This window comes from Salmo salar, chromosome ssa06 (assembly GCF_905237065.1).
Source record: "Salmo salar chromosome ssa06, Ssal_v3.1, whole genome shotgun sequence".
NCBI lineage: Eukaryota > Metazoa > Chordata > Actinopteri > Salmoniformes > Salmonidae > Salmo > Salmo salar.
The window spans coordinates 85,600,826-85,620,979 of record NC_059447.1 but is presented as its reverse complement, the minus strand read 5'-3'; the positions used below and the strand labels follow the sequence as shown (position 1 = coordinate 85,620,979).

The 20,154-nt window shown below is 43.5% G+C and overlaps 1 protein-coding gene across 5 annotated transcripts in view; it reads right to left on the bottom strand.

The window, feature by feature from the left end:
* The window catches only part of LOC106608253 (ryanodine receptor 3), a 288,745-nt gene that overhangs the window by 257,516 nt on the left and 11,075 nt on the right, over positions 1 to 20,154 (bottom strand). The gene's annotated exons all lie outside the window — the stretch shown is intronic.

Genomic DNA, 20,154 nt, shown 5'->3' with positions numbered 1-20,154 from the left:
TCCTTCCAGGCTTTTCTTCTTTGGACTTTATATGGCGATTGGCATCTAACTTTCATAATAAGGTGTGTTACCACAACCGGCCGACCTCAGTTCATCTTTCAATCACCCACGTGGGTATAACCAATGAGGAGATGGCACGTGGGTATCTTCTTCTATAAATCAATGAGGAGATAGGAGAGGCAGGACTTGCACCGCGTTCAGCATCACAAATAGAACTGACTTCTATTTTAGCGCTTGGCAACGCAGACGCTCGTTGGCGCGCGCGAGCAGTGTGGGTGCAATGATTGAATAACATGTATGTGTACTTTTATTTTGCGACGCGAGCACTGTGGTCAGTATGCAAGAGACAATTCGAACCCTTTTTTTCAATATTTGCCTAAAATGACTTACCCAAATCTAACTGCCTGTAGCTCAGGACCTGAAGCAAGGATATGCATATACTTGATACCATTTGAAAGGAAACACTTTGAAGTTTGTGGAAATGAGAAAAGAATGTAGGAGAATATAACACATGAGATCTGGTAAAAGGAAATACAAAGAAAAAACCAAACTTTTTTTTGTATTTTTTTTGTACCATCATCTTTGAAATGCAAGATAAAGGCCATAATGTATTATTCCAGCCCAGGCTCAATTTAGATTTTGGCCACTAGATGGCAGCAGTGTGTGTGCAGAGTTTTATACTGATCCAATGAACCATTGCATTTCTGTTCAAAATGTTGTATCAAGACTGCCCAAATGTGCCTAATTGGTTTATTAATAACTTTTCAAATTCCAAACTGTGCACTCTCCTCAAACAATAGCATGGTATTATTTCACTATAATAGTTACTGTAAATTGGACAGTGTAGTTAGATTAACAAGAATTTAAGCTTTCTGCCAATATCAGATATGTCTATGTCCTGGTAAATTTTCTTGTTACTTACAACCTCATGCTAATCGCATTAGCCTACGTTAGCTCAACTGTCCCGCAGGGGACCCACCGATCCTGTAGAGGTTTTAAGTAACATTCTGTCTTATGTAACCATACCAAACGTAACTTATCATACTAATTTGAGTGTCCTGGATTTACATTTACTATGTTACGTCTAGTCTATGAGACCGAGCTGGTTTCTCCACCCTTGCAAAACGCATCAAGTGCTGGAGGGTCATTATGCTGAGCAGGGCCATGCAAGATTTATGAATGTTATGAGAGGATCATAACAACAACCTGAGTACAGAATATTTAATGGAATCAGCTGTTTTATCAGTACATACAATCATATCAGGGGAAAGCGTTTAGAAAGTACCGGAAAGGATAACCCATCGATAGTTGCATCAAAAACAGCATCAAAAAGCCCCCCAAAAAGTTAGAGCCCTTCTACTGCCAGAATAAATATATTACCCATGAAAACTAGGTTCTGAAATCTTGTTTTCAACCCGGTTCCATTATCTAACTGATTCAAGGAGACCTGGGTCATATTCATGAGTGCACGCCGACACCGTAGCAAAACGTTTTGCAACGGCAAACAAGAACAAGCATTTTTGAATTGACAAATTCAGGTAATCCCTCTCCGTTTTGGGAGCTTGCTTCCGTTTCGTTCCTAGTGAATACGACCCTGGGTTTATTGCGGAAGAGGAAGATCCTATAATCACTCCTCCATCTCTCTCTTTCTGTTTTCCTTGGCAACTCCCACACAGGCCACAGATATTGATTTGTGTCTCTGACATTTTTACTGACGGGCCTCCATCTCTCTCTCTCTCTCTCTCTCACAGTCTCTCCTGCCAGATCACGTCTCACATTAATCGGAGCCGAGGGTTGCTATGGTTCTGTCTCTCTGGCTCTATTCGAGCGGCAATAATTCATTGGATCCTGCCCACCTCACACAGCTGGAGCTACCAACCCAGGCCTGTTGAAGCATTGTTTTGGAGTCACACTGGCTCTCATCTCATCTACCTGATGAGGTAATGCTGTCTGGTATCAGTTCCCACCAATTACACCAGCTTATACCTTAAACCCTGCACCTCTGATCCCATATAGGATAGCATCTGAAACCCAGCCTATGTCTGTTGACCCTCTCAACCACATAATTACTTATGAGTCATTTAATAGAATCCCAGTGCTATCCTCACCACAGCTGATGCTTAGTTTCACACCAACAACATCATGCAACAGCATAGGAATAATATTCAAAATGATTGCCCCACAAAAAGCCATAACAATGCCATTATAAACATGAAAATATTGGTCATAGTAATCCAGAATTGACTGTAATATACTTTACTGTTACACTCCATAACGGAGGCTTGAGGTCTGAGTGATTTCCCCTCAAGTGAAATGTCCAGAGGGGGCCCACCAGGGGCTCGACAGACTTGGCCCGAGAACTCCCTGGAAGCAAGTTTGATGTCTTAATTAACCTATAGCACAGCCCTCTCTCTCCCTCTCAGTGGATTACAGGAAGAAAACAATGATGCTGGCCCAGAGTCCGGGCCAAGGCACTCCAGTCCTGGCAGCGACTCCTTCTAAATGACTGGTGGGTTGTATCTCAAATAGTCCCCTATTCCCTATATAGCCCATTACTTTTGACCAGGGCCAATAGGTTGTGCACTATGTAGGAAAGGGGTGTCAAACTCAATCAGTGTAAGGGCCAAATCGAGAAAAAAAACACAACTCATTTGCAGGCCACACATACAGTGCCTTCGGAAAGTTTTCAGACCCCTTGACTTTTTCCACATTTTGTTACGTTACGAAATATTAAATGTACATAAGTATTCAGACCCTTTTCTCAGTACTTTGTTGAAGCACCTTTGGCAGCGATTACAGCCTCAAGTCTTCCTGGGTATGATACTACAAGCTTGGCACACCTGTCTTTTGGGAGATTCTCCCATTCTTCTCTGCAGATCCTCTCATGCTCTGTCAGGTTGGATGGGGAGCGTTGCTGCACAGCTATTTTCAGGTCTCTCCAGAGATGTTCGATCAGGTTTAAGTCCGGGCTCTGGCTGGGCCACTCAAAGACATTCAGAGACTTTGTCCCGAAGCCACTCCTGCGTTTTCTTGGCTGTGTGCTTAGGGTCGTTGTCCTGTTGGAAGGTGAACCGTTGCCCCAGTCTGAGGTCCTGAGGTTTTCATCAAGGATCTCTCTGTACTTTGCGTCGTTCATCTTTGCCTCTATCCTGAAGAGTCTCCAAGTCCCTGATGCTGAAAAACATCCCCACAGCATGATTCTGCCACCACCATGCTTCACCATAGGGATGGTTTCCTCCAGACGTGACGCTTGGCATTCAGGCCAAAGAGTTCAATCTTGGTTTCATCAGAGCAGAGAATATTCTTTGTCTTGTTTGTCCTTTAGGTGCCTTTTGGTAAATTCCAAGTGGGCTGTCATGTTCCTTTTACTGAGGAGTGGCTTCCGTCTGGCCACTCTACCATAAAGGCCTGATTGGTGGATAGCTGCAGAGATGGTTGCCCTTCTGGAAGTTTCTCCCATCTCCACAGAGTAACTCTAGAGCTCTGTCAGAGTGACCATCGGGTTATTGGTCACCTCCCTGACCAAGGCCCTTCTCCCCAGATTGCTCAGTTTGGCTGGGCGGCCAGCACTAGGAAAAGTCTTGGTGGTTCCAAACTTCTTCCATTTAAGAATGATGGAGGCCACTGTGTTCTTGGGGACCTTCAATGCTGCAGAAATGTTTTGGTACCCTTCCCCAGATATGTGCCTCGACACAATCCTGTCTCGGAGCTCTACGGACAATTCCTTTGACCTCATGGCTTGTTTTTTGCTCTGACATACACTGTCAACTGTGGGACCTTATATAGACACGTGTGTGCCTTTCCAAATCATGTCCAATCAATTGAATTAACCACAGATGGACTCCAGTCAAGTTGTAGAAACCTCTCAAAGAGGATAAATGGAAACAGGATGCACCTGAGCTCAATTTCGAGTCTCATAGCAAAGGGTCTGAATACTTATGTAAATAAGGTATTTCTGTTTTAAATTTGTCATAAATGTTATAACATTTCTAAAAACCTGTTTTTGCTTTGTCATTATGGGGTGGTGTGCGCAGATTAATTAGGGGGAAAAAAATATTTGATCCATTTTAGAATAAGGCTCTAATGTATCAAAATGTGGGAAAAGTCAAGGGGTCTGAAATAAATAAATAAATAAATAAAATAAAGGATGCTATATATAGTATTTTAACAAATTAAAACAGAAGAGATAAAGAAGAGATCATTATATTCGTCCAGCCTTTGCTGCTATGCTTGCAGATGTAAATAATATGCTGCGACCCTAATCAACAAGTATTTATCTCCAAATAACAAAAACATAGCTATAGGTTGCTGTGACATTTAAAACTTAAAATATGTTTTTGCACTGCATGGAACCGCTGCGGTTGAATGCAACATTGCTGTATGGTGCACTCAAAATGTATTGTATTTGAGTAGGCAGCCTTTTAGTTGATCATTGTCAAGCTTTAAAAACCGAACCCAGACTGCAACATTTTAGTAGCCTAGCTAGGACTGTGACGTGTCTGTACACTTTCCCTCCGCTGCGCGCTGTAAACCGAACACACGAAAGCAGCGCAATTGGTGTTGAATTCACCAATAGGAGCGCATCAGGCTATACTTTCATAAACGTATGACTCAACTGTTGACTCCTACTTTAGTAGTGATTTAGTAGTGTGATTATCTTGTAACTGTTTGATGACCAAGATGACAGTTTCTACAGTAATGAACCGTTGGAATCAAAACTTGGCATGGAGAGCACAGTGAAAGAAGGCTGTAAACCAGGTTGCAAAATCGTTCAGATACGTTGAGCGTTTGCTTTAGCCTGCCTGGGAGTGCCAGATAGGTGGGGTTTGCACTTTTGCAGCTTTTCTATTTGCTCCATTGCACCAGGCAAGATCAATCAAGCCCAGAAAATGCATTTGAAATTATTGCAAATAGTATTTGCACCCAGGTCTGCTGCAACTATCTGCTAGACAGCTAAAGAGCAGCATTACAGTCTATCTATAGCAGGGGTGTCAAACTAATTTAGCATTCGAGTTTCAACGAGGTCCGGTGGGCCGCACTAACATTTGTTATACTTCCTCATGGTAAAATATATATAATTTTTTTTACTCAAACTACCTGCGGGCCAGATTGGACCCCCTCGTGGGCCAGATTGGGCCCAGTATGTTTGACACCTCTGATCTATATGGCTCTGGAGGTCTACTGTCTGAGTGATGGAGCAGCAGCTCGACCTTGCCCCCCTCCCCCCTTATCCTTTTCACACCATATGTCACTTAAACCTGGCAGTAGTCACAACAGAGTCCCAGTCTTAATATAATAGTAATAAATGCCATTTAGCAGACACTTTTATCCAAAGCGACTTACAGTCAGACTTATGTGCATACATTTTACATATGGGTGGTCCCAGGAATCAAACCCACTATCCTGGCATTGCAATCGCCATGCTCTACCAACTGTCTCAACGGCCCATTCAAGTCCCTTTCTCTCTCTCTCTCGGTCTCTCTCTCTCTCTCTTTCTCTCCCTTTCTCTTTTCCTCTCTCTCTCCCTCTCTCTCTCTCTCTCTCTCTCTCTCTCTCTCTCTCTCTTTCTCCCTGTCTCTCTCTCTCTCTCTCTTTCTCTCCCTCTTTTCCCCTCTCGCTCTCTCTCCCTCTCTTTCTCCCTGTCTCTCTCTCTCTCGCTCTCTTTCTCCCTGTCTGTCTCTCTCTCTCCCTTTCTCTCCCTGTCTCTCTCGCCCTCTCTCTTTCTCTCCCTCTCTTCTTTTCTATGCAGCAGCAGGCTGTCTACAGCTGGTCTTAAAGGACAGGAGCAGGTGTTTGTGTGACCTGATGAATCCAGAGGGCAGTAACCTGAGATCCCTGATGCTCCCGGTGAGCCAAACAAACTGTCACCACTCCCCTTCTGCTGCCACCAACCTGAACTTGAGAAAAGGTGAATATACTAAAACCCAGGACTCTGTGACACGCATGCTGTGCACATGATCAGTTGGAGGGCAGAGAAGACACAGGGAAGTAGACTACTAGATGCTGAAGGGAAGGAATGAGGTGAATACTGTGGAGTTTAACGCCTTGTTCCAACCAGCCAGTGTGTAGAGTAGACCTACTAATAGACAGAGGAGGTTGGGAGTCATATTTCTCATAAATGTCAGACAAGGCGATAAGTGCTGATGGAGTTCGATGTTTCTAGCTAAGACAAGAACACCAGGATCAACAGAAAGATAACATTGTTGCAGCAATGACAACAAAACAACACTGTATAAATGAAGATTTCAGAGAGGGAGAGAGAGACAGAAAGAGACAGAAAGAGAGAGAGAGAGAGAGAGAGAGCGAGAGAGAGAGAGAGTAAGAGTAAGAAAAAGAGAGTAAGAGTAAGAAAGAGAGAGAGAGAGAAAGCAAACACTGGTCTCCATGGAGCTCTTATGAAGTACATCCCCCTCCACCGCTCCAGGCCCACCAGCCCTTTAGCCCTCAGGACCCATCCACTGCTCCAGGCCCACCAGCCCTTTAGCCCTCAGGACCCATCCACTGCTCCAGGCCCACCGGCCCTTTAGCCCTCAGGACCCATCCACCGCTCCAGGCCCACCGGCCCTTTAGCCCTCAGGACCCATCCACTGCTCCAGGCCCACCAGCCCTTTAGCCCTCAGGACCCATCCACTGCTCCAGGCCCACCAGCCCTTTAGCCCTCAGGACCCATCCACCGCTCCAGGCCCAACAGCCCTTTAGCCCTCAGGACCCATCCACCGCTCCAGGCCCACCAGCCCTTTAGCCCTCAGGACCCATCCACCGCTCCAGGCCCACCAGCCCTTTAGCCCTCAGGACCCATCCACCGCTCCAGGCCCACCAGCCCTCAGGACCCATCCACCGCTCCAGGCCCACCAGCCCTTTAGCCCTCAGGACCCATCCACCGCTCCAGGCCCACCAGCCCTTTAGCCCTGAGGACCCATCCACCGCTCCAGGCCCACCAGCCCTTTAGCCCTCAGGACGCATCCACTGCTCCAGGCCCACCAGCCTTTTAGCCCTCAGGACCCATCCCCCGCTCCAGGCCCAACAGCCCTTAAGCCCTCAGGACCCATCCACCGCTCCAAGCCCACCAACCCTTTAGCCCTCAGGACCCCAACCACAAACACTGGTCTCCATGGAGCTCTTATGGGATAGTGGGCATTGAATGGGCCAGACTGCTCTGTCCTGGTGGGAGTTGACAGAGTCAGGGAACCACTGTTCAGGCTTCTGTAGAGAACTTGCGGAAGCAATTTACCAATATCGTCCTATACAAACAGTAGTCACAGCTGTGGTAGCATAACAAGTATTGAGCGGGCTGGCTCTGTCTCTGTGGTATATAGGCAGAGAGTCACAGGAACACCAGTGTGGCCTTTAATTTATCATAAATGTATCATTGGTGTAAGGCTTTCAGTAGGCACAAAATGGAGGGAAACAAGGAAAGGAATATTTGGAAATGGAAAGGATAACAGCTAGACTTGGCTGTTTTTAGAGAGAACTTGACAAGAAGTTCCGATCTATTTATTAGGCCAATCAACTTAGAACTTTGAACTTGAAATAATAACTAGAATGCTCAGTTTGTTTACAATTCCAAAATGTTTCCTGCTCACTGACCATAGAAATCACTTACGTTGTTGTTGACTACTTTTATTCCAGTGAAAGCCTCCACAGTGTCACTGATCTGTTTCACCTGTCTTTGTTAATGTCTCCTCCCCCCTCCAGGTGTCGCCAATCTTCATTATTATCCCCTGTGTATTTATACCTGTGTTCTCTGTTTGTCTGTTGCCAGTTCGTTTTGTTTCGTCAAGCATACCAGCATTTTCCCCTCTGTTCCTGTCTCTCGTTTGTTCCTGCTTTCTAGTTTTCCCGGTTTTTTACCTTTCTGCCCGCCCTGAGCCTGCCAGCCGTCCTGTACCTTTGCCCCAGACTCTGGATAACCTACCCCTGCCTGCTTTGACCTGTCATTTGCCTGCCCCCGTTGCTGTAATAAACCTTGTTACTTCGACACAGTCTACATTTGGGTCTTACCTGAAACGTGATCGTATGAACTGGCCCTGACTGACCCAGCAGACTTGGACCAGCTCCGCTACACCATCTCCTCCCAAGGAGCCACCATTGGTAGGCACGAGGAGTAGCTTTGCGATCTGATGGAAGGGTTCCAGGCAGTAGCCGAACGTCACGACCAAGCATTGGACACTTTGCAGGAGCAAGTCTGTGGGTTGTCTACTAGGCGGCCTACCACGATAGTAACCTTCCAGCCCCTCAGTAACCCGGCTGGTAGCAGCGCTGTCACCCCGGTTTCCCGGGAACCCCGCTTACCTCCCCCGGAGCGCTTTGATGGAGAGTCGTGCAACTGTTGGGAATTTCTCGCTCAGAGTTCCTTCGTCATGGAGCTGCATCCTTCCTCCTTCCCCTCGGACCGCTCTAAGCTAGCGTACCTTATCACACTGATGTCCGGGAGGGCCCTCGCCTGGGCTACGGCCGTTTGGGAACAACAGTCGGTCGTATGCTTCAGTCTGGAAGGATTCGTGGCGGAGGTGAAAAATGTTTTCGAGGCTTCCTGGAAGTTACTCCAGCTTCGGCAGGACTCCCTCAGTGTAGCAGATGCGGTGGATTTCCGCATGCTAGCAGCGGAGGGTGCCTGGAACCCGGAAGCGCTGTTCAACACGTTCCTGCACGGATTATTGGAGGAAGTAAAGGATGAGCTGGCAGCCGACGGATCTCGACTCTCTCATCGCTTTAACAATCCGGATCGATGGTCCGCTACGGGAACGTAGGAGGGAGAAGAGGTCTGATTGTGGTCCCAATTGCTCACTCAAGGATCCCACCTTGCATCTGATGAACTCCGGAAGTCCCCGGCATCTATGTCCCCGAGAGGATCCGAGCTTACCCAAGTCCCTCCAGGAGCCTCCGGAAACTGCCAATTCACCTCTTGCTGAGCTGATGCAGCTAGGCAGGGCTAGGCAGGACTAGGCTGTCTCCGAACGCGTACGCAGAGTTGACACCCAGAGTTGTCTGTATTGCGGTACTGCCGGTCATTTTGTGTCTACCTGTCCCTTCAAGAGACCTAGCTCATTCGTTGGAGTGAGTACTATGGTGGGTTTTTTAGATAACTGTTCTTCACCCCTTACTCGCTCCCCTCTCCATGCCATCCTGCTGTGGGGTGACCAGTCCAAGTCTCTCCAGGTACTCATCGACTCGGGGGCCGATGTGAGTCTTATGTACGTTACCTTGCCGCCCGAGCTGGGCATCCCCACTCAACCCCTCTCCATTCCCATGGATGTTAGAGCGCTGGACGGGCGCTCTATAGGCCGGGTCACCCACCATACCACCCCCATCAACCTACGAGTGTCAGGGAACCACAGCGAGAGACGATCCATTTCCTGCTAGTTGAGTCTCTGCAGGTTCCCGTAGTATTGGGATTCCCTTGGCTCCAGAAAATTATAAAAAGTTGCTATGGTAAAGCTTCTTTATATACATACACCATTAATGTTACTTGTAATTTGGATTAACAAGACTGAAAATGATCTAGTCCCAAAGCAGTCCTGAGTGAGTGCTACACTGCTAACACAACGATGTTCACTGTTCACGGATTGTCTTGCCAACTACTCGGTCAAACATTCCGCTCATGTTGTGAAGGTGTAGGTTTAAGCACAATATTCGTGGGTTGCATTAAGCAAAGGTTCATTACAGTGGCTTGGAAATACAATGACATTGCTAAGGGAGACACATAATTAGTAGGAATTAGTAGGTTTTGTCATCATTTTGATGTCGCCAGATTGACCTTAGATGCAGAATAACGTTAGCTGACTAGCTAAGATTGAGGAGAGACCAATGGATTTAAGCTAGCTAATGTTAGCATTGCTAGCTGTTTTTGCTAGCTAATGACAACATTGCCATCTGTCTCAAGTAAATTTAACGACATGATAGCAAAGTTGTTTCCTACAAAATATTTGCCTACTTTAGCATTGTTCATCTTATTTCCAAGCCACTATTGTGTAATTTAGACAAAACCGTCATTAGCCCCCGTTCAGAATGACTGGGTTTATCACAACTTTTGGGCATCACCATGGCGTACGGCGGCTTGAGAACGTTCATAGCAATGGCATGACGCGACCGAGTGACGGAGGTGCAACCTACGAGTAGTATAGTTTTCTCCACAGCAGAGTACAGTACCTGCCTCTCAGAGACACACAGGCTGTGTTCCGAATGGCACCCTTTTTCCTATTAAGTGCATTACTTTTGACTACTACCCATAGGGCCCTGGTCAAAAGTAGTGCACTATATAGTGAATAGGGTGCCATTATGGACGTATCCACAGAATAGTACTTCACAGAGTTCAGTACCTGTCTCTCACAGACACACTGTTGAGTAAAAATAGGCCTCACCTCCAGGAATAGCACTTTGAGACTGTCTTGCTATTAAAAATGCATTTGACATTATGCTATTACTGCCACTCAACTAGAGAGTGAAGTCGTAGGTCTACTCCCCACCGCAACCGGTATACATTAAACCACATAGGTTCAGACACAGAACAGAGAGAGAGAGAGAGAGAGAGAGAGAGAGAGAGAGAGAGAGAGAGCAATAAAGAGACACATATTTCCCTCAGATTAGAGAAACATATTTCCCTCGAATTACACAGATCCACAAAGAATTCGAAAACAAACCCGATTTTGATAAACTCCCATATCTACTGGGTGAAATACCCCAGTGTGCAATCTCAGCAGCAAGATTTGTGACCTGTTGACACAAGAAAAGGGCAACCAGTGAAGACCAAACACCATTGTAAATACAACCCATATTTATGTTTATTTATTTTCCCTTTTGTACTTTAACTATTTGCAAATAATATGACATTTGTAATGTCTTTATTCTTTTAGAACTTTTGTGAGTGTAATACTTACTGTTCATTTTTATTGTTTATTTCACTTTTGTTTACTATCTAATTCACTTGCTTTGACAATGTAAACATGTTTCCCATGCCAATAAATCCCTTAAATCGAAATTGAATTGTTGAGAGAGAGAGAGAGACAGACAGAGAGAGAGAGCGAGATAGACAGAGAGAGAGAGAGAGAGAGAGAGAGAGAGAGAGAGACAGACAGACAGACAGACAGACAGACAGACAGACAGACAGACAGACAGACAGACAGACAGACAGACAGACAGACAGACAGACAGACAGACAGACAGACAGACAGACAGACAGACAGACAGACAGACAGACAGACAGACAGACAGACAGACAGACAGACAGAGAGAGAGAGAGAGAGAGAGAGAGAGAGCAAGAAGGCATATAGTGAAAAAAGTAATAATAAAAATAAAAGTCTAACATTTTCTTTCCCAATATCGAAACGGTTCGTGGCCCCAAAGAGTTATACAGTGTCAGTATTACAAATTAGATTTTCTTTTCAGGCTTACTTTGCATGCATATTGCCTTGAAGCAGCATATTGCCTTGAAGCAACTCCAAATAAAATAAGCAAGGCATGCAAGGCTGAGCACTGCATCAGCAACACTGAAGGGACTCAAATGGCACCCTATTCCCTATATAGTGCACTACTTTTAACCCGGACATATCTGGTGTAAAATCTCTTGCTGTAGTACATCTTGTTGACATTTACTGCATTGATTGATAAGAGCTAAGAACATAAGCATTTCACTGCACCTGCCATAACACCTGCTGAACTGTGCACACAACCAATAACATGTGATTTGATTTGGATGGCTGGGGGGTGCTAAGGTGACTCTCTGTATGTCATCTACCTAGTTGTCTGTCCAGCATGAAAGAGAGTGATAAGGGAGGTGGAGGGAGAGAGGGAGGTAGAGAGAGAGGGGGGTGAGAGAGAGAGACAGAGGTTGAGGGGGAAATGGAGAGAGAGAGAGTGAGGGGGAAGATGATGAGAGAGAGTGACAGATAGTGAGGGGAGAAATGGAGAGAAAGAGAGGGGAAGGTGAAAGAGAGAGAGACACAGGAAAACCTGGCTCCCTGTAGAGGAAAGGCTGTGCAACGACTGCACAACAGCAGAAGCTGAGACAGAGCTGCATTTCTTTGCAAAATGTAAAAAATATAAAATAATTAGAGAGTATAATATCCCCTAATTTGAAACCCTTATTCAAGGTTTTAAAGACCTCTCTGATGAGAGTAGGCTACCCGTCCTGTTGGGGGAGGACGCAGAGAGCTGTGGGTTGGAAGCGCACTACATTGCTCCCTGCCATAAGATGAGGGACAGTGTCTGACAGACCAATAAACCTGCACATGTCCTCTATATTGTTATTATTCAACGGTTATTTTGACCCTTGGTTAACGTTACTGTTGTCCCGTTGACAATTTTGATTATTTTAATTTTAATATTGTAAATATCCAAACGTAAGCTTTGGCAATATGTACATTGTTATGTCATGCCAATAAAGCAAATTGAAATGAATTGAATTGAGAGGGGGGAGATGGTGAGTGAGACAGAGAGAGAGAGAGAGAGAGAGAGAGAGAGAGAGAGAGAGAGAGGGGAGATGGAGAGAGAGACAGGGAGTGAGGGAGGAAATGGAGAGAGAGAGAGAGAGAGGAGGGAAGGATGAGTGAGAAAGTGAGAGAGATAGGCAGAGATAGAGAGAAATAGAGAGACAGAGGGAGAAGGAGAGAGAGAGAGGAGGGAAGGATGAGTGAGAAAGTGAGAGAGATAGGCAGAGATAGAGAGAAATAGAGAGACAGAGGGAGAAGGAGAGAGAGAGAGAGGAGGGAAGGATGAGTGAGAAAGTGAGAGAGATAGGCAGAGATAGAGAGAAATAGAGAGACAGAGGGAGAAGGAGAGAGACCGAAAGAGAGAGAGAGAGAGAGAGAGAGAGAGAGAGAGAGAGAGGGGAGATGGAGAGAGACAGACAGAAAGAGAAAGCGATAAAGCACGTTCAGGTACTTTAGGAGTGAAGTGAGCCAGTCAGCCATTTCAGGCCAAGTTAGAGCTCTATTCAATCAGTAAAGCTGAAGCGTTACAGATTCTGCCATAGAAATGTAAAAGTAATTTCCAATTGACCCGACATATGCAGTGTTTACTGTGAATGCAGTCTCCGCTAAAGCGGGAACATTGCCTTTAAATTTCAATAACACTGTGAAGCTGAAGACAGTCGTGAAGAGGGCACGACAAAACCTATTCCCCCTCAGGAGACTGAAAAGATTTGGCATGGGTCCTCAGATCCTCAAAAGGTTTTAGAGCTGCACCATCGAGAGCATCCTGACTGGTTGCATCACCGCCTGGTATGGCAACTGCTCTGCCTCCGACCGCAAGGCACTACAGAGGGTAGTGCGTACGGCCCAGTACATCACCGGGGCCAAGCTTCCTGCCATCCAGGACCTCAATGCCAGGCGGTGTCAGAGGAAGGCCCTAAAAATTGTCAAAGACTCCAGCCACCCTAGTCATACACTGTTCTCTCTGCTACCGCACGGCAAGCAGTACCGGAGCGCCAAGTCTAGGTCCAAGAGGCTTTTAAACAGCTTCTAAGACTCCTGAACAGCTAATAAAATGGCTACCCAGACTATTTGCATTGCCCCCCCCCCCCACCCCTACGCTGCTGCTACTCTGTTATTATCTATGCATAGCTACTTTAATAACTCTACCTACATGTACATAATTACCTAAATTACCTCAACACCGGTGCCCCCGCACATTGACACATTGACTCTGTACCGGTACCCCCTGTATATAGCCTGCACATTGACTCTGTACCGGTACCACCTGTATATAGCCTCCACATTGACTCTGTACCGGTACCCCCTGTATATAGCCTCCACGTTGACTCTGTACCGGTACCCCCTGTATATAGCCTCCACGTTGACTCTGTACCGGTACACCCTGTATATAGCCCCGCTATTGTTATTTACTGCTGCTATTTAATTATTTGTTATTCTTATCTCATACTTTTTTTATAGGTTTTTCCTTAAAACTGCATTGTTGGCTAAGGGCTTGTAAGTAAGCATTTCACTGTAAGGTCTACACCTGTTGTATTCGGCGCATGTGACAAATAAAATGTGATTTGATTTGAACTTCAGCGATGCGGATTCAATAGAGGCCTTAAGCTCTCCACACTATAAAGTGTAAGCTTACAGACTACTGACCCAGGTACAGTAGATCCGTGTTAGTCTTCAGTAGAGCAGCACTGTGTCATTCCATATTTAAATATAAGTTGTGTGAAGCTTCACAGACTGAATTTAAAATCAGGTTCCAGACCATTCTGAGTGATTTCCCCCATTCAAGACAATTGACTTGATTATTTCTTGGATCTGACCAGTTCCTCACAGCAGGAAAATTATCCTTCAGCAACAGGAAATGTGAATTATTGTGTGAATTATAATACATTTTTAGTTAAGGCAAGTCTGACATTTTTAAGTGGAAATTATAAACTTTATAAGCCTTCTTAAACTTTGGAAACACTAAACGTTTGCAACAGGGTGGTCAAATTAAATTCCCACATTTAAACAATGAAACAGAGCAAAACACATATTTGGTAATAGATGTCTGACAAGTCAGTACTTGATATTGTTTCTGATATGATAGATTAGTTATGAATCTGGACTGGATCTGAGGGAAAATATATGTTGATATTGATTTTCACTGCTAGAACCTGCTAAGAGTGATTGAAACTGTTTCCACATCAATCGACTCTAAAATGTCATCCCTGATCTGTTCCAGGGAGGCTGCAACTCAATGTCACGGATGGGTGAGCTATGGAAATAGACAATGTTGTTCTTCTGCAGTTAAGATCTGAGACGAGACACAGACCAGCAGGAGTTCTCTGACAACAGTATCCATGTTCTTGACTATTGCAACAGACTTGGCTAATAACTTATTGGCTAGATAGAATGTGTATTCAACAATAAACATTTAAAAACACATTTCCTTAAACTTCTGAGGTGGAGGGCCTAACTTCTTACAAAAAAATTGGCCTCGATTGCTTATCCAGTGATTCCTAACATTTTCCTCTTCAGTATTCAGTTGATGCAAATAATGGTTCAACCAAACAATTAAAATAATACAGGCCAAGTCAAAGGTAACAGTAAAATATTTATCTTAAAAAAATTATAAGCCTTTGTGCGTACTATGAAACGTTCAAGGCAGCCTTTAAATGGTAATGAAACTGGTATCCTCCCCAGGCCCAAACAAACCCAAATCTCAGCAGTACAGATCCTATTTCAGTCCTCTCCATTGATTAATGAAGGCAATTATTTATCTTGAGAGTCACCTCACGTTTCACACAGTTGTACTTACTGTGATACTGTAGCTAATTCAAGAAGAGATCTACTCTAAGCAACCAACACCCACGTGGTATGATGAAGCTCTCAATCACAATGCCCACACGGATGGATCTCCTTGGGGCTAATCGAGAATGGACAGCACAAGACAGAGAGGCAAAGCTCAGGGCCTCAAATAGAACATATCGCAACAACAACTTTTGGTAAATGTTTTGCCTGCAGTTCTAATCTTTATAGATTGCTATAAGCAGGAATAATGCTTTATAACTTGGTATAAGCAGGAATAATGCTTTATAACTTGGTATAAGCAGGAATAATGCTTTATAACTTGGTATAAGCAGGAATAATGCTTTATAACTTGGTATAAGCAGGAATAATGCTTTATAAATTGGTATAAGCAGGAATAATGCTTTATAAATTGGTATAAGCAGGAATAATGCTTTATAACTTGGTATAAGCAGGTATGAGATTTTGTTCTAATACAAATGTAATTTAAGTTTTTACTGAACATGTGACCTAACCAGGGTAACCTCTAGACTGTAGTAATAGGTCAGGGTAACCTCTGTAGTAATAGGTCAGGGTAACCTCTAGACTGTAGTAATAGGTCAGGGTAACCTCTGTAGTAATAGGTCAGGGTAACCTCTAGACTGTAGTAATAGGTCAGGGTAACCTCTAGACTGTATTAATAGGTCAGGGTAACCTCTGTAGTAATAGGTCAGGGTAACCTCTGTAGTAAAAGGTCAGGGTAACCGCTGTAGTAATAAATCAAGGTAACCTCCAGACTGTAGTAATAGATCAGGGTAACCTCTAGACTGTATTAATAGATCAGGGTAACCTCTAGACTGTATTAATAGATCAGGGTAACCTCTAGACTGTAGTAATAGATCAGGGTAACCTCTAGACTGTAGTAATAGATCAGGGTAACCTCTAGACTGTAGTAATAGATCAGGGTAACCTCTAGACTGTATTAATAGATCAGGGTAACCTCTAGACTGTAGTAATAGATCAGGGTAACCTCTAGACTGTAGTAATAGATCAGGGTAACCTCTAGACTGTATTAATAGATCAGGGTAACCTCTAGACTGTAGTAATAGATCAGGGTAACCTCTAGACTGTATTAATAGATCAGGGTAACCTCTAGACTGTATTAATAGATCAGGGTAACCTCTAGACTGTATTAATAGATCAGGGTAACCTCTAGACTGTATTAATAGATCAGGGTAACCTCTAGACTGTATTAATAGATCAGGGTAACCTCTAGACTGTAGTAATAGATCAGGGTAACCTCTAGACTGTAGTAATAGATCAGGGTAACCTCTAGACTGTAGTAATAGATCAGGGTAACCTCTAGACTGTAGTAATAGATCAGGGTAACCTCTAGACTGTAGTAATAGATCAGGGTAACCTCTAGACTGTATTAATAGATCAGGGTAACCTCTAGACTGTATTAATAGATCAGGGTAACCTCTAGACTGTAGTAATAGATCAGGGTAACCTCTAGACTGTATTAATAGATCAGGGTAACCTCTAGACTGTAGTAATAGATCAGGGTAACCTCTAGACTGTATTAATAGGTCAGGGTAACCTCTAGACTGTAGTAATAGATCAGGGTAACCTCTAGACTGTAGTAATAGATCAGGGTAACCTCTAGACTGTAGTAATAGATCAGGGTAACCTCCAGACTGTATTAATAGATCAGGGTAACCTCTAGACTGTATTAATAGATCAGGGTAACCTCTAGACTGTATTAATAGATCAGGGTAACCTCTAGACTGTATTAATATATCAGGGTAACCTCTAGACTGTAGTAATAGATCTGGGTAACCTCTAGACTGTAGTAATAGATCAGGGTAACCTCTAGACTGTAGTAATAGATCAGGGTAACCTCTAGACTGTAGTAATAGATCAGGGTAACCTCTAGACTGTATTAATAGATCAGGGTAACCTCTAGACTGTAGTAATAGATCAGGGTAACCTCTAGACTGTAGTAATAGATCAGGGTAACCTCTAGACTGTATTAATAGATCAGGGTAACCTCTAGACTGTAGTAATAGATCAGGGTAACCTCTAGACTGTATTAATAGATCAGGGTAACCTCTAGACTGTAGTAATAGATCAGGGTAACCTCTAGACTGTAGTAATAGATCAGGGTAACCTCTAGACTGTAGTAATAGATCAGGGTAACCTCTAGACTGTAGTAATAGATCAGGGTAACCTCTAGACTGTAGTAATAGATCAGGGTAACCTCTAGACTGTAGTAATAGATCAGGGTAACCTCTAGACTGTATTAATAGATCAGGGTAACCTCTAGACTGTAGTAATAGATCAGGGTAACCTCTAGACTGTATTAATAGATCAGGGTAACCTCTAGACTGTATTAATAGATCAGGGTAACCTCTAGACTGTAGTAATAGATCAGGGTAACCTCTAGACTGTAGTAATAGATCAGGGTAACCTCTAGACTGTAGTAATAGATCAGGGTAACCTCTAGACTGTAGTAATAGATCAGGGTAACCTCTAGACTGTAGTAATAGATCAGGGTAACCTCTAGACTGTAGTAATAGATCAGGGTAACCTCTAGACTGTATTAATAGATCAGGGTAACCTCTAGACTGTATTAATAGATCAGGGTAACCTCTAGACTGTATTAATAGATCAGGGTAACCTCTAGACTGTAGTAATAGATCAGGGTAACCTCTAGACTGTATTAATAGATCAGGGTAACCTCTAGACTGTAGTAATAGATCAGGGTAACCTCTAGACTGTAGTAATAGATCAGGGTAACCTCTAGACTGTAGTAATAGATCAGGGTAACCTCTAGACTGTAGTAATAGATCAGGGTAACCTCTAGACTGTATTAATAGATCAGGGTAACCTCTAGACTGTATTAATAGATCAGGGTAACCTCTAGACTGTATTAATAGATCAGGGTAACCTCTAGACTGTAGTAATAGATCAGGGTAACCTCTAGACTGTATTAATAGATCAGGGTAACCTCTAGACTGTAGTAATAGATCAGGGTAACCTCTAGACTGTATTAATAGATCAGGGTAACCTCTAGACTGTATTAATAGATCAGGGTAACCTCTAGACTGTAGTAATAGATCAGGGTAACCTCTAGACTGTATTAATAGATCAGGGTAACCTCTAGACTGTATTAATAGATCAGGGTAACCTCTAGACTGTATTAATAGATCAGGGTAACCTCTAGACTGTATTAATAGATCAGGGTAACCTCTAGACTGTATTAATAGATCAGGGTAACCTCTAGACTGTAGTAATAGATCAGGGTAACCTCTAGACTGTATTAATAGATCAGGGTAACCTCTAGACTGTATTAATAGATCAGGGTAACCTCTAGACTGTATTAATAGATCAGGGTAACCTCTAGACTGTATTAATATATCAGGGTAACCTCTAGACTGTAGTAATATATCAGGGTAACCTCTAGACTGTATTAATAGATCAGGGTAACCTCTAGACTGTAGTAATAGATCAGGGTAACCTCTAGACTGTATTAATAGATCAGGGTAACCTCTAGACTGTATTAATAGATCAGGGTAACCTCTAGACTGTAGTAATAGATCAGGGTAACCTCTAGACTGTATTAATAGATCAGGGTAACCTCTAGACTGTATTAATAGATCAGGGTAACCTCTAGACTGTATTAATAGATCAGGGTAACCTCTAGACTGTAGTAATAGATCAGGGTAACCTCTAGACTGTATTAATAGATCAGGGTAACCTCTAGACTGTAGTAATAGATCAGGGTAACCTCTAGACTGTATTAATAGATCAGGGTAACCTCTAGACTGTATTAATAGATCAGGGTAACCTCTAGACTGTAGTAATAGATCAGGGTAACCTCTAGACTGTATTAATAGATCAGGGTAACCTCTAGACTGTATTAATAGATCAGGGTAACCTCTAGACTGTATTAATAGATCAGGGTAACCTCTAGACTGTATTAATAGATCAGGGTAACCTCTAGACTGTATTAATAGATCAGGGTAACCTCTAGACTGTAGTAATAGATCAGGGTAACCTCTAGACTGTAGTAATAGATCAGGGTAACCTCTAGACTGTATTAATAGATCAGGGTAACCTCTAGACTGTAGTAATAGATCAGGGTAACCTCTAGACTGTAGTAATAGATCAGGGTAACCTCTAGACTGTAGTAATAGATCAGGGTAACCTCTAGACTGTAGTAATAGATCAGGGTAACCTCTAGACTGTATTAATAGATCAGGGTAACCTCTAGACTGTAGTAATAGATCAGGGTAACCTCTAGACTGTATTAATAGATCAGGGTAACCTCTAGACTGTATTAATAGATCAGGGTAACCTCTAGACTGTATTAATAGATCAGGGTAACCTCTAGACTGTAGTAATAGATCAGGGTAACCTCTAGACTGTAGTAATAGATCAGGGTAACCTCTAGACTGTAGTAATAGATCAGGGTAACCTCTAGACTGTAGTAATAGATCAGGGTAACCTCTAGACTGTAGTAATAGATCAGGGTAACCTCTAGACTGTAGTAATAGATCAGGGTAACCTCTAGACTGTATTAATAGATCAGGGTAACCTCTAGACTGTATTAATAGATCAGGGTAACCTCTAGACTGTATTAATAGATCAGGGTAACCTCTAGACTGTATTAATAGATCAGGGTAACCTCTAGACTGTATTAATAGATCAGGGTAACCTCTAGACTGTATTAATAGATCAGGGTAACCTCTAGACTGTAGTAATAGATCAGGGTAACCTCTAGACTGTATTAATAGATCAGGGTAACCTCTAGACTGTAGTAATAGATCAGGGTAACCTCTAGACTGTATTAATAGATCAGGGTAACCTCTAGACTGTATTAATAGATCAGGGTAACCTCTAGACTGTATTAATAGATCAGGGTAACCTCTAGACTGTATTAATAGATCAGGGTAAC